Source organism: Quercus lobata, chromosome 4 (assembly GCF_001633185.2).
Source record: "Quercus lobata isolate SW786 chromosome 4, ValleyOak3.0 Primary Assembly, whole genome shotgun sequence".
Lineage (NCBI taxonomy): Eukaryota > Viridiplantae > Streptophyta > Magnoliopsida > Fagales > Fagaceae > Quercus > Quercus lobata.
The window spans coordinates 80,649,657-80,665,645 of record NC_044907.1 but is presented as its reverse complement, the minus strand read 5'-3'; the positions used below and the strand labels follow the sequence as shown (position 1 = coordinate 80,665,645).

Below are 15,989 nucleotides of genomic sequence, written 5' to 3'. Positions count from 1 at the left end.
GACCAAACTCTCACTACAACAAAAGTGGGCTATGGTGACGAAATCTAGTGAGGATTGTTGAGGAGGAAATTGATGCCTCTGAATAAGATGTTGGGAAACCAAACTAAAACTTGACTATGGACTCTTAAGATGACACTCAAAGGCTTTCAGTGTGATGACAAGCCTACCCAAGCAAGGAAACAAAGGTTGCATTCAACAAAACAGCAACAAAAGCCCAATGAAAAGTACTTTATGATACTTAGTACATTAATTGTCATGTTCTGATAGTTCAAGGGAAATAAATTCTCTAGCGGTAAGGATGAAGTTACATTTAAGTCCAAAAGATAAATTGTCCAACGGTAGGGAAGGAATTACACGGTCCAGCAATCAATAATTAGATAAATTTAGGAAATCTTTGGTCCTTATGTTTCTCATTTAGGAGGAATTTATTGTGCTTTCAACCATCATTACATTAATGTGAGGGAAGAGTTCGATTGTTATAAATACATCATATCCTTCAACAGTAAAGTAAAAAGTAAAAAATAAAGGTTCCCTAGGAAGAAAAAGGGAAGATTAATTGGCTTGGTCTGAAGGGAGAGAAAGATCCCAGCTTAGTGGAGCAAGTATTTAAACTAAGACTTCGATGAATATGTGTTTATAAGGCATGGACGAGCTGAATATGGGTTGTTTTTGAGTGAGTGAGATAGGATTGATGCTGAGATTGAAGTTTTCTATGAGCAGTGGGTTGTTTGTGACTAGTTAGAAGACATTTATGAGTTGTGATAGTGTAAGGGGGGAGAAGAATATCTGGGATTAAATGGGTGTAGGTTAAAGGTGATGGGTGGTGAGCTAAAAGAGAGCTAAACCACCAGCAAAAATGGCCAACGAATCTCAAAGTCTCAGAGGGGTAGCTAGGTTGTCTTTTTGGTTAGTTGCTTGTGTTTTTATAATGGAGTTTTAGGGAAGTATTAATTCACAAGAATCCAAAAATGTATGACTACTCAGAGGTGATGAATCAAGGCCAGGCTTTCTTGGGATTTTTTTATCAAAAGCAAGAAAATCTATTTTAGGAGTTGCCTTGCTTCTTTGGGTAATGATGGGATTTTAGAGTATTTTGCATTAAATGCCAAGATTTGGGGCTGAGCTTAATTATTGTGATTGAGGCATCTATCAAGAGTGAATCCTAATGCTACAACTGAGATTCAGATCCCTGAGAAGTAAGATTTAACAACCCCAAACCAGGTGTCAAGCTCTAGTCTACTTCAAGGGGTTCCGTTGGAGATCCCTTTATGCCCTCCAAACCACATGTTCCCAATTTTTCCCCTTTAGAATTCTTGGGCTTGGCACATGAATCACGTCTTGAACGTTTTCAACTTTTATAGCATCAATTTATTGAAGTTTGGATAATTTGGTTTTCAGCTCCCCTTCCACTGGAGGTGCAATCTTGAGAAAAATGATGGAGTTCCATCATGCTTTAGACTTTAGCTGACATGACAACCCTCGAGCATTGTTCACGTCAGGTAGAGGGTGGTAGAAAACCGATGGAATAGCCTTTAGTCCATTCTCAAGGGTTTAGTTCCCTTGTATGAGTCTTTAGTTACTCTTTTTGGTTAGTGATGAACAAGGGCTAGTTGCCTACTCCCAATCCTTTGCCCTCTGCTGATGTCTTTTGGACTGGGTTGGTTCTTTTGGGCCAGGTTGTATGCATCCTACAAAATAGTCATAACACATGTTTGCCATGGGTTTTTATCCCTCATGGACTTTTGTTAGTGAATAGTTTGGGGTTTTTCATAGATACTTGCAATGGGCCTTTGGGCAATTAGTTGTATTTGTTTGAAATAATAGGACAAGTTTCAAATACTTTTGTAAATAACACTTACTATGATGAATTCCATATTGCAAATAATGTTCATGGTTTCTAATAATTTAAATGATGAGCTTGTGGGTTTGAATGATTTACCACGAGTGTTAAAGGTATATATTATGGATGTCGTGATGCAAATGATGTCCATGTATTTCATGGGTTTATAATACGAGAACATAATCCTTAAGATAACTCTCAATGAGTTTTTTTATAAGATGATTGCCATGGTTCTTTTTGCCATGGTAACATTTTACCATGATATTTTTTCTTTGTGAAGCGTTGATAATCTTGGGCTCTTTTCCTTTTTGATAAAGTAGTGCCAATGAAAATTGGGCTTTAATGTTGCCAATGAAAATTGGGTTTTGATATTACCAATGAGAATTGGGCTTTGATGTTGCCAATGTGAATTGGGTTTTGATGTTGCCAATGTGAATTGGGTTTTGATGTTGCCAATGAGAATTGGGCTTAGGATAAATAAATTGCCATGGGTTTAAACCATGCGCTTTGATTATGGATTTGAATTCCATTGATAAAATTGTTTTGCCATGGACTTAAATCATGGGCTTCTCAAATATTGCCAAACATAAGTATTCTTGGGCTTTAAATAGAATAGGGTGTGTGTATTTAAAAGTAAATAGGTGATACTTAAACAAAATTAGGTGTAATAAAAAGTACCCTAACAAGGATAAATAATTTCGTCACCAAATGATAATATTTGTGAGGAAAAGAAGAATCCGTCACCAAATATTATAAAAATTTTAAAATTGGTGACAAAATCAGTATTTCGTCACTAAAGATGTATCAATTAGTGACGAAATCAATATTTTGTCACCAAAGATGTACAAATTAGTGACGAAATATTTATTTCGTCACTATAGGTCATGAAAAAAAGGCAAACCTAGGGTGACGAAATATTTGCGTCACCAAAGACTTACCAGAGGTGATGAAATTCTAAATTCGTCACCCAATATTAGGATGTAGGTGTTTTTGGTGACGAAATAAATTTTCGTCACCTATTGTTTAACCAAAGACTAACCGGAAGTGACAAAATTCCAAATTCATCATCCAATATAAAGATGGAGGTGTTTTTGGTGACAAAATAAGTGTTCGTCACCTATTGTTTAAAAATAATTAAGGACAGCCATGGGCAGGGTATACCCACATATATCCGACCCAATTAATTTATCCATGGATATCCGATTACCTTACCCAATTGTGACCCGGTTTGTTTATCAATAGATATCCATATCCTACCCAAAGCCGATTTTTATAAAATCACCAAATATGCTCAAAAACCACTAAAATAACCAATATATCCTCAAAATCTCTAAAATAAGCAAAATACCTATGAAACCTTTAAAATGACCAAAATACTCCAACAATCTCTAAAATCACCAATTATACTAAATGACCAAAATATCCCAAAATCTCTAAAATGAGCAAAATACCCATGAAATAACCTCAAAATGATCAAAATACCCCTGAAATCACCAAATATGCTCAAAAACTACTAAAAATTACCAAAATATCCCATAAACCTAATAAATGACTGAAACCCCCAAATCCTAAAAAATGACTAAAGTATACATGAAACCTAAAAAATGATCAAAATACCCCCGAAACCTAAAATTGGGCCAAAATACCCCCGAAACAAAAATAAAATTACCAAAATAACCCCTAAACCTAAAAAATAACAGAAATACCTTTGAAACCTAAAAACTGACCAAAATAGCCTTGATGCTTGGAAATTACCAAAATGCTCCTAATCCTAAAAAAAATGACCAAAATACCCCCTAAAACCTAAAAAATGACTAAAATACCCCTAAAACCTATAAAATGACAAAAATGGCCCAAAAACCTATATGATGATAAAAATACACCTTAAACCTAAAAGATTATTGAAATACCCTCAAACCTAAAAATGACCAAAATACCCCTATATGACCAAAATACTCATTTTTATAATTTCTAGCTATTTTGGTCATTTTTTAGGTTTAGGGGGTATTTTGGTCATTTTCTAAGATTTCGAGGGTATTTTTGGTTACTTATTAGGTTGGGGGGGGGAGTATTTTGGTAATTTTCATATTTCAAGGGTATTTTTGTAATTTTCAAGTTTTAGAGAGTATTTCGGTCATTTCTTAGGTTTACGAGGTATTTTTGTCATTTTTAAGTTTTGGGGGTATTTTGGTCATTTTAAAGGTTTTGGGGGGGTATTTCAGTTATTTTTTAGGTTTAGGGGGTACTTTTGGTATTTTTTTAGTTTCCGAAGATATTTTGGTAATGTTTTAAGTTTTAGGGGTACTTTGGTAATTTTATCATCAATCAATTGTCTAAATTCAAGTTTTTGTAGTTTAAAATAACTCATAAAAGATGAGTTTAAAGATCAAATGGTAAATTATACCCGATTGGCATGAAAATTGGCATGCATGTTAAAAACATATAGAACATGTAATCCAACAGTTGAATTTTCAAAATATGAATTCAATAATAAGTTATTGGGTGGTGTAATATTTTTTTGAGTTACATCAGGTGAACCCAGCCCTATATTTCTTAATTTGATATGAATTTTGACAAATCTACCATTAAATTACATTATCTTCACATATTTTTCATACTTATAAATTTTCAAGGTGATCAAAGATTAATAGACATATCATCAATCAATTGTCTAAATTCAAGTTTTTGTAGTTTAAAATAACTCATAAAAGATGAGTTTAAAGATCAAATAGTAAATTACACCCGATTGGCATGAAAATTGGCATGCATGTTAAGAACATATAGAACATGTAATTCAAATGTTGGATTTTCAAAATATGAATTTAATAATAAGTTATTGGATGGTGTAACATTTTTTAGAGTTGTATTAGGTGTAATTTGAATCCAACCTTATATTTCTTTATTCGATGTGAATTTTGATAAATCTACCGTTAGATTACATTATCTTTATATATTTTTCATTCTTACAAAATTTCAAGGTGATCAAAGATTAATAGACATATCATTAATCAATTGTCTAAATTCAAGTTTTTGTAGTTTAAAATAACGCATAAAAGATGAGTTTAAAAATCAAATGGTAAATTACATCCGATTGGCATGAAAATTGGCATGCATGTTAAGAATATATAGAACATGTAATCCAATGGTTAGATTTTTAAAATATACATTCAATAATAAGTTATTGAATAGTGTAACATTTTTTAGAGTTACATCAAGTGTAACTTAAACCCAACCCTATATTTCTTAATTCAATGTGAATTTTGACAAATCTACCATTAGATTACATTATCTTCATATATTTTTTATGATCAAAAAATTTCATGGTGATAAAAAATTAATAGGCATGTCGTCAATCAATTGTTTAAATTCAAGTTTTTATAATTTAAAATAATGCATAAAATATGAGTTTAAAGATCAAATGGTAAATTACATCCAATTGACATGAAAATTAGAATGCATGTTAAGACCATATAGAATAGGTAATCCAACAGTTGGATTTTCAAAATATGAATTTAATAATAAGTTATTGGGTGATGTAACATTTTTTAGAGTTACATCAGGTGTAACTTGAATCCAACCTTATATTTCTTAATTTGATGTGAATTTTGATAGATCTACCGTTAGATTACATTATCTTCATATATTTTTCATGCTTACAAAATTTCAAGATAATCAAAGATTAATAAGCATATCATTAATCAATTGTCTAAATTCAAGTTTTTGTAGTTTAAAATAACTCATAAAAGATGAGTTTAAAGATCAAATAGTAAATTGCACCCGATTGACATGAAAATTGGCATGCATGTTAAGAACATATAGAACATGTAATCCAATGGTTGGATTTTCAAAATATGAATTCAATAATAAGTTATTGGTTGTGTAACTTTTTTTTTAAGTTACATTAGGTGTAACTTGAACCCAACCCTATATTTCTTAATTCGATGTGAATTTTGACAAATCTACCATTAGATTATATTATCTTCATATATTTTTCATGCTTACAAAATTTCAAGGTGATCAAAGAGTAATAGGCATGTCATCAATCAATTGTTCAAATTCAAGATTTTGTAGTTTAAAATAACGCATAAAAGATGAGTTTATAAATCAAATGGTAAATATTACATCCGATTGGCATGAAAATTGGCATGCCTGTTAAAAACATATAGAAAATGTAATCTAACGGTTGAATTTTCAAAATATGAATTCAATAATAAGTTATTGGGTTGTATAATATTTATTAGAATTACATTAAGTATAACTTGAACCTAGTCCTATATTTCTTAATCCGATATGACTTTTGAGTTGGGTAGCTTCTTTCAAGATTTATGCTCTAAGACCCTAAGGAAGAGTGACTTGGAATGGACAATCATATATGTTTAATTGTAATCATAAAAAAGAAAAAAAAATTATTATATTTATAATGAATTAATTAATGTTATATAAAAATTAAGTAACTTTTTAAGTTTATTCATTTAATTAACTAAAATTCCTATTTTTTTCCTAATCATAATTATCACGTAAAGGAAAAAGAAAAAAAAAAAGATTAAATTCACGTGACTTTTAATAAACAGTTGTATAATATAGTATATATAATAATGTTTTTGAAGACAAAGAAGTTGTAGTTGTCTGTCTAGTAAAAAACAAAAGCTCTTTCTCAAAAAAAAAAAAAAAAAATGCTGAAAGTAAAAACATAGCATGGTGGGTGGCACCTGAATCACTTTCATTTCATTCCCAACTTCCATAGCTCGTTTTTCCCGCTCTTTCTCCTTCCTTCTCTCTCTCACACCTCGAAGAAGGAAAAATGGCAGGCTCTAAGACCATTGGGTTCTTTGCGGCGCTTCCGATCTTAATGTTGTTATCTTGGACCAACCCAAGAGGCGAAACCCTCAAATCCTTCTATCCTTCACCTCTCTATTATTCCAATTCTTCTACACAATCAGCTTCTTCTTCCAGTGACGAGATCTCCGGCTTAAAGTACGATGTCTACCATGAGAATTGTCCACAGGCAGAGTCCATTATAAGGACTTCAATGGCTCCCATCTACTCCGACCATAACAATGTCTCTGCAGCTCTTCTTGGCCTTTTCTTCCACGACTGCTTCATTGAGGTACTACATACCGGTTTGCCCCTTTTTCTTGCTTAATGGGTCTTCTTTTGGCTATACTTGTTGTTAACATTATGGATTTGTCTTTTTCTCATCTGGGTATTGATTTGTTATTATTTTTTTGTCTTCTAAACGTTGATTTCTTATGTGGGTGTATGTATGTTATCGATTTGTGATTTGTTCTTTTTGTTTACATGCTGATTTGTCAATATGGTTCTCGATTTTGAGCGATTCCTGGTCATTTTATTGACTACTTGTTTTTGTTCTGATATGGGTGTGTTATCTAGAATAGACGGGGGAAAAATTGACTTTTTCTTTCCCATTTTGTGGCTTTTTAGTTTGCTGATGTGGGTGTTTTATTTTCTTTATGTTGCTCGGTATATATTATAGCCCACGAAGTGTCTTTTGATTCTGAATTATGTGGGCTTTGTGATGTTTTGTATTGATTTTCTTGTGAGTAGTGTGGTTCTTAGTGTGCATTTTAAGTTTTGTATTTAAAGATTTATAAAGACAGCAAATTGTATGTTCTGATGTGTGGGAGTATAAACGTTATTCCAATTTAATATTCTTCTTGTGATTTCTTGCCATTTATTCGAAGGTATTAATTTTTTTGGTCATAATGTTGTGTGGGATTTTCTTAATCAGGGCTGTGATGCTTCTGTCCTCTTGGATGACAGTAATGGTGACAAAAACCATTCCATAGAGAGGCAGGCCATACCCAATCAGACCTTGAGAGGTTTTGATAAAATCGATTCCATCAAGGAGGAGCTTGAAAAGGCTTGTCCAGGAGTAGTTTCATGTGCTGATATTGTCTCTATTGCCACTAGAGATGGCATTATGCTGGTCTGTTCTTGATCCTGAATCTTAATATGTTCTTTCTCTTTTAAGATGTTTTGCTAATCTTAGGGGTCCTTTAACTAAGGGTTTTGGCAACAGTTTAAGGTTTAGGATTTGATGATTGTTTGCGGATAATGATGCTTAAATGAAACATGGGGAAATTGTAAGAAACAGACTTTAAAAGAGTTGGTATTTCTTTACATTTTTAAATGTTGAAGAGCCTATCAATAAGATCTTAAAGTACATATTGATTATGGGAAAGTTTGGAAAATGAATTGAGATTACGCTTGTAGTGATCTTTTCTATTTTGGTTTCCAAAAATTGTTACAGTCACCTTTACTTAATCAACTAGTTGTATGGGGCACTTTTTAGTACTGGTTTTTCTGGACTAAAATTTTGAAAAATTCAAAAAAATTGAAATGCCATTCTTGTTCCAAATTCAGTAAAACTGACAACAAAGAACAGTTCTCAATTAGTAACTCTTTTTATTGGAGTTCTTTGATGTAAACTTCTATGTTTGACATCACAGGCAGGTGGCCCTTTCTATCCAGTGTTAACAGGCCGGAGGGACAGCATCATTCATATTTCAACCTAGCATTGGCCATGATTCCACGACCAGATGACAACATAACACACACTTCACCTTTTTGACCTTAGAGGTTTTGATGAAAGAGAAACAGTCAGCCTTCTAGGTAGTTACTAGATCTCTTCTTTTCTCATTTGTCCCTTGTGTTTTATGGAGTTGAAAAAAGTTTAAAAAGTTTTTTGGTTTGTATTGATTTCTTGATCATCTGAAGGTGCACACAACATTCGGAAGATTGGCTGTCAATTCAATACAGAAACGTCTAACTTCAAGGGGACAGGGCTGCCAGACCCAATTATAGCTCCTGATTTCCTAACTGAGATGAGGATGAGGTGCCAAGACAGTAATGGGACCACCACTCGGCCTTCTTCGTCATCCATGGCATCATTGGAAATGAGTGAGTCAGCAGTGGGGATGTCATACTTGCAGGCATTGTCATCTTCAATATCATCTGGGGCAGGTTTTGATACTCACTACTATCAGAGTTTGTTAAATGGGAGAGGACTCCTTTTTGCTGATCAGCAATTGATGGCTAATGAGAAGACTGTGAGACTGGTAAAGGCCTATGCTTCAGATGATAGATCAACCTTTTGAATGGACTTTGCACGGGCAATGATGAAGATGTCAGGCCTTAATCTTCTGACTGGATCTGAAGGTCCGGTCCGGCGAACCTTGCCTTTGGTCAGTTCCTAGGAGACAGTCTACTATAATGAACTCTTTTAGATGTTTATTATTTCATATTAGTTTCTCTTAAGTTCTATGTTTGATTGAAGATGCAGTGAATTCCACATTTCTTGCCTGTGCTAATTTGAGTCTGTATATAAAGGCAATGGCATAGAGAAGACATTAGTCACAATGATGAAAGGCTGTTCCTCAAGCCTTTCAGTGCATATCTTTGCTTGGGCTGGCTCCAAGGCTCTACCCTGATGGTAAAAACTGCATGTAAATATGTTTTGGCTGGGGAGTTCTTAAGAAATATAGAATTCTAATGTTTTCAATGTTACCAAAAGTTTATTAATATATGGAGGGCTCATAATGTAGCTGCAACATCCAAATTAATTTTAATTGGGTGTTTGTGTTTCTAATGAGTTGTGGCTAATTATTTTTAATCTGAAGAGGTAATCATTCTTTAGGTGTGTACTTCAGAACTAGAAATGTCTACAAATCTGTGTCATGAAACAGCGGAAAAGATTTGTTTATATTTTTTCTTTCTATGGTCACTGTGTGAAATTCAATGGGGACTTATAGGCATGGGTTATAATCAGATGTAATCATGTTTTATGGTCATCAGTTTGTATTCAATTGCACTTATGCCTGCAGAAGATTTGGTATGCTTAATATGGTAATATGTTCCACATTGCATAACTCATGGATAAGCCGGCAGTCTTTTTTGGAATGCCACTGACAGCAATTATACATGCCATGCAGGTAGTGAAACCAACGATTACTTGTCAGTTGATTCTATTTGAGTTTGAACTTCATAACTAGGAAAGTCTACAATTCTATGTGTCATGATACAAAGAAAGTGAGTTGTTTATAATTCTCTTTATTGCTTTGATCACCAAGTAGAATTCAATAGGGAATCATTGGCATAGCTTTTAAACAAAAGGGTAATTGCAATGCCTCCAAAGGGTTGTTGGGGTTTGGTCATAGTGGTAAAGCAGCTCTGTTCTGTAGTAATCAATCTTATTCATAGGGAGAAGCGAACCATTTGCATATTGCATAATGCATGATGTATGGCATACAAATATACATGATGCTATATGATTTTATTTTGATACTTTACGATTTCTACCATGTCAGTTAAAAAATAAAAATGAAAATAGGGATTAAACCAATCCTGCTTGTTTCCACCAACCCATCTGTCGCTGAAGTCACAAACACAATCACAGCTTAGGGTGAGAAGTAAAAGACCAAATTCACACTGTTTCGTTATAGCTTTGAGCTATTCCTGATTTTGGATTTCTTTGAACACTTTATTCGAATTGCGAGCGTCTGCTAAAGGGAAACAAATTATCGAAAATCCCACCGGGCTAAGCCCCCGGGGAGTCTCCGATGCTTAAGTCAGACATCTTAGAGGGGGAGATTTTTGGAGTTAGAATTTGTGCATGGAAACCAATAACAAATCACTACCCTGACGAGGAAAAGACAAACCCATAATGTTAGCCATCAGAGACTCCTTAAGGCTGATCTCGGCATGTTTTTCAATCTTTTTTTTTTTTTTTTTTTTTTTTTGGCATCTTTTGGTGTTTGTAAATAAAAGGAGCGAGCCTTAATGAAACAGCCATGGAAGAAAAGGTGCATAAGTACTACTTAGGCATTGTTTTGGTCAGACCAAAAATGAGCCAAGGAAGTCCTTACAACGAGCTCTGCTTGTGGAGAAGTCTCACATTAGAAATTGTAGTGTAATTCAGAGATACCATCATTGGAAGAAGCCGATTGTACAGAAAAATAGGAATAATGGAAAGAAGATGAAGCGAAGGATTTGAGGGTTTTGCTTCTTGGGCTTATCTAAAATAACAAAATAGAGATTAAAACCACCCTAAAGGGCCAAATAGACCACAGGAAGAATACATCATACGGACTTCAATGGCTAGTTTCTACTGTAGCCTAAGCAGCAGTCCTGCACCTTTTCTTCCATAACTGCTTCATTGAGACAAACTACTTTTAATTATACACATACTAGGAGACACAAAAATCTACACGGCGTATTTAAATTGTGACTTCTGCAAAAGTTGCAAAAAGAATCGAAAAGTATTAGGCGATTAATTTAATCACCATCATATACAAATGCTCCTAACAAGTCGGAAAAATAGCACAAACTTCTATGACTTATTGAAGAAAGAAAAAAAAAAAAAAAGCATAGACGGGAATTTCCAAGATTAAAAGATTAAAGATTAAGCACAGACGTGAATCAAGATAGCAACTATCTACATCTTTATGCAAATAAAAAGTACATGCAAGAACAATCTACATCTTTACTGCAATTAAAAAAGAAAAAAACGCAAAGAAATTTACCTTGAAAGATCGCTCCTACCCTAAATATATCGAAGTATTGTGTTTTGTTTAATACTTTTTTCTGGCTATATTACTATTTAAATCTTAGATTTTTTGGTATGTTTGATTTAAAGCTAAGACTTTCACAATACTTTATATTACAAAAACTGTATGTAAAGATGCCTTTCTTTGATGAAAGATTACCTTTTATAGAAGTATGTGCTTGTATACAATATTTATGCATACATGATTCATCAAATTTAACACGTGCACACACACACTCTCTCCTATTCTTCTCTATCAATTTTTTTAAAAGCTTTTGAAGTTTGATTTTATTATTTTCTTTATAGAATGCAAACAAGAGAAGAACTATCTACATCTTAATATACATATAAAACACTCAAAAGTGAAAAAAGAAAGAGCTAAAGTGTGGAACTCGTTACGTTGGTTTTTTATTTAATTTTATTTTATTTTATAAATAAATTAATCGATAATAATGGACTCCTATTAGTTAAGCCCTAGTTCCTTTATTTCTCAAGAAATAAGTTGGGGCTTTATTAGTCTTTTCATTCCTTTGTCATAACCAAAGTACTTTATTTATTTCCAATAGATAGATGGGAATAAAATTAAAAAAAAAAAAAAAAAAACAAAAAAAAAACACTTTGTTGCACCCTAAATATATCGAAGTATTGTGTCATCTTTTATACCATTTTTTTTGGTGGGTAAATTACTATTTAAATCTTAGTTTTTTTTGTTTTTTTTTTGGTATGTTTCATTTATAGCTAAATTAGTTGGTCATGGATTGGACAAGGATCAAGTTGGTTTTGAACTAACTCGAGTTCAGGACAAACTTTTGAGCTTGAGATCTATAAAAATTACATTATCAAATGCTTAAATCTTTAAAATTAAGAAAAAAGAAAAAAAAAAGTATAATCATTTTATCATGCATCTAGTCCTACTTATGATTAGCCATTATTCAAATTAAAATTTTACATATTTAAATTCATTCATTCATCACTTCCTGTCTACAGTTTCAGTAATTATTCAAAAATACAATTTTTACATTCACGTTAGAAGGTGAAGGACCAGAAAATACTTGTTTGTAACTATTATGAATAAGAAAATACTAATATGTTCCATAACTTTACTTTAGATGATTGATCGGGGAGGATCATATGTAGCCAACTTAATTAGTTAATTTATTTTTAAATGTAGCTATAGTTTAAAGTGGTTCTTAATCAATTTAGAGGGAAGGAAAATATTAAGGTAATGGGTAGTAGTTCCATGTTGGCCATGTCATTATTATGATATGTATAATGAGTGTATTTAGCTAACACATATAAGCTTATAAATGAGTCTATGCTTGAATTATGTTGTATCAAGCCTAATAGCCCACGAGCTTGTTCATGAACAAATTTTTTCTCGGCTTGTTTATAAACAAGCATAAAACTAAGGCTCAAGCTTAGCTTAATTATAAACAAACAAACATGTACAAGCTTTTATCGAACCGAGCCCGAGTCGTTCATGATCGGTTTGGTTCATTTACAACCCTAATCACAATCCATGATCATGCATAAAAATCGTCGAATTGACCCACTCCCTCCCCTAAATCAACCATAAAAACCCATGGCAGCTTGAATACTTGATACCGACGATCGACTAGGCCAATCCAACCAAATCAATGAACCCAATTTTTCTTGCAGGTGAGAGAGAGAGAGAGTAAAAATGGTGTAACAAGCTATAGCAGCCTCACTTGAGGTATCTAGCAACTATTCAAAAAACTAGTTTAATTTTGAAATTTTGTTGAGTTTGATGCGTGGGTATTTTGATGGAAACTGGTAAAATTTGGCCTAGCAGACTCCCTGTTGAGGTTGCTGCAAATGCTCTTATGTTCAGTAGATATTTAAATCTATTGTGTGTTGGTTTATTTATTGATTTTTTTTTCTTATCTGTGTTTGTTTATTTTTTAAATAGGTTTAAAGAAACATGAAACTAAACTGGCTAACACATAGGAACTAAGTGTAAACTTCGGTTCATGGTTTAGTGATTTGCTATTGATGAATGGTTTTACTTAAATTTCCTAGGTGTAAACTTCAGTTCACAGTTTAGTGATTCGCTAAGATGAATGGTTTTACTTAAATTTAATAATTATAGATTTCCCCAAACTTTGACATATATAGTAAAAAACATGATTTTTTGACCCAAACGGTTAAAAGAATCGAAAAAGGAGTGGTTCAAGTTTTTTAAGGCTGAACCTAGGTTCAACTTAGGTTAAACCATAATAACATTATAACTAATTTAATAGTAATAAAATACAAGTAAAGGTATTAAAATGGTCTACATTAACAAAATTTTACTAAAAACATTTAAACAACTTTCAAATGAATTTTCACCAGTTTTATAAGGTTAATAGAAAATAATAAAGTATAAACAAGTGTAAACAATTTTTTGTTCAGTAATCTTTCAAATAAACAAAATTTTAGTCTAAAATTAAATAATTTTCAACATAAATTAATAAATTTATAATCACATGTAAAAATCGTAATTCTCAAAATTATCAAATACTAATAGATTGAGAAGGTGTACTATGATAAATTGAAAAAGTATAATTTAAACTTATGCAAACAAATAAAATATTGAATCCAATAATGACGTATCAAATGAGCTAATTTGAAACTTAGGGATCCGGGTTCTATTCCTCGCCCTCACATCTTTGAAAATTTTTTCTATTTAAAATAGCATGACACATAGAACTGAACTTCTTAGTTAAATAACCGGATTTTCACTTGGTTCAAGGTTACCTGGGTCAAACCTTCCAGTCCTGTCCAAGTCTGACAACCTAGGTAAAAAGTAGGTAATATTCAACGTTTCTCTCTATATTTTAAAAGATTTAAAATTTTAGTTAATGGAAAAAACTCAGAGTTTAAAATTGAAATTTTTAGAGGTGAAGGAGGAAAAAAAAAAAAAAAAAACTCTAATAAAAAAAATGTATACAATGTAGGACCATCAATTGAAATTCCATGAAAAATAAAATAAATAAAAAACAGTAATAAAATTCTAGGGGTTCTATTCTTTAAATCTTTTTTTAATTATTATTTTTACAATAAATCTTGAGATATACCAAAATTTACAACAAATATTATACTTGAATGAGGTGATAGGTTGACGATGGTGGATGATAAAGTAGTGTTAATGTTGGGGCCCACATGAGAATAAAAAATAATATGCCTACTTAAAAATCCTAAAATTTGTTAGCAAAATTGTTGTGTTTATAACATTACTCTTATCTTTATTTTGCTAAATAAGTGTGCGAATAGTGAAAAGCATAAAAGGGAGACAAAATTCTTGAGAGAATGTGCGTTAGAAAGTATTTTTCCCCCTTTTTGTTTTTGTTTATGTTTTTTTTTTTTTTTTTTTCTTGTTTCATAAAGTCATGGAGTGTAAAGAATTGAAGACATTTCTAATACTAGTACATGTAAGATATTTTTTTTTTTTTTTTTTTTTTTTTTTTTTTTTTTTTTTTTTTTTCTTGTTTCATAAAGTCATGGAGTGTAAAGAATTGAAGACATTTCTAATACTAGTACATGTAAGATATTTTAGGATGAGTCAGAGGGTAGTCGTCCCCTTTCATGCTATGGCTCTTCTAGTGCCCAAACCTGAAGGAAAAAAACTCTCTTCTCTTGAGATTTGAAGAAAATAACACTCCCCCCTTCCTTTAATATTAATAATGAAATATTCTAGAATTTTAAAAGATTCTTTTTAGTATAGTTTAACCATGGTTATTGGTTAGTAGAAAGAGCACATTATAAACTAATTCAATTTGGTGTGTAAACAAGTCGATTTAAATTGAAGACTAAGCTACATATTCAACTAATATTATTCAATTTTGTTTTAGAAGAATATTTGATTTTCCAAACATAAGTGCTCAATATCATTTATTTTATTATAATAATTACTTACTATTGCAATATGCTATGCTAAGATTTGATTGCTTATTAACCTTATTTAGTAAGATGTTCTTTTATAAATAAAGTAATAAAAATATTTTTTGCTAATTCTTTTTTTTAGAAACATTTTTTAAATATATCTTAACAACCCCTCTCCCCTCAAAATATACACACAAATTATAATTAAAAAAGAGAGAAAAAATGATGAATCTTGTTTTTTTAGTCGCACCTCTCTGATGGTTTACATCAAAATTCATGAGATAAAGCATGAACTTAAACTTAAGGAGGGTATTTCTAGAAATCTACCTTTAGCCAAAATGTAGGTAAGTGCACAACATTTCTAACTTCAATTTAATACAGTTTGGTCAAATGAAAATCGAGGGGGGAAAATATTTATTTTTTACTTTTTGGTAAAAAAAGGGAAAATGTTTTTTCCACCAAAAATCAAGGGATGAGAAAGCAACCCTAGAATTATTGACGGTTGCATTTGGGAACTTGGATTTGAATTTTGATTTGGATTTTAAATTAATAGATTTGAAATCTATTGATTTTAAGAGTACATTTCAAATCCAAGCATTTTAAAGGTTTAAAATTCTTGAAAATGCTTTAAAATTCTTGGTGGATTTGTTAAAATTCAAATACTTGACATTTTTTAAACTTTTCAAACAATTTGGATTTTAA

The 15,989-nt window shown here is 31.8% G+C and overlaps 1 pseudogene; it reads left to right on the top strand.

The window, feature by feature from the left end:
• Positions 1-6,515: 6,515 nt before the first annotated feature.
• On the top strand, positions 6,516-9,594 carry LOC115984203 (annotated as a pseudogene).
• The last annotated feature ends 6,395 nt before the right edge of the window (positions 9,595-15,989 follow it).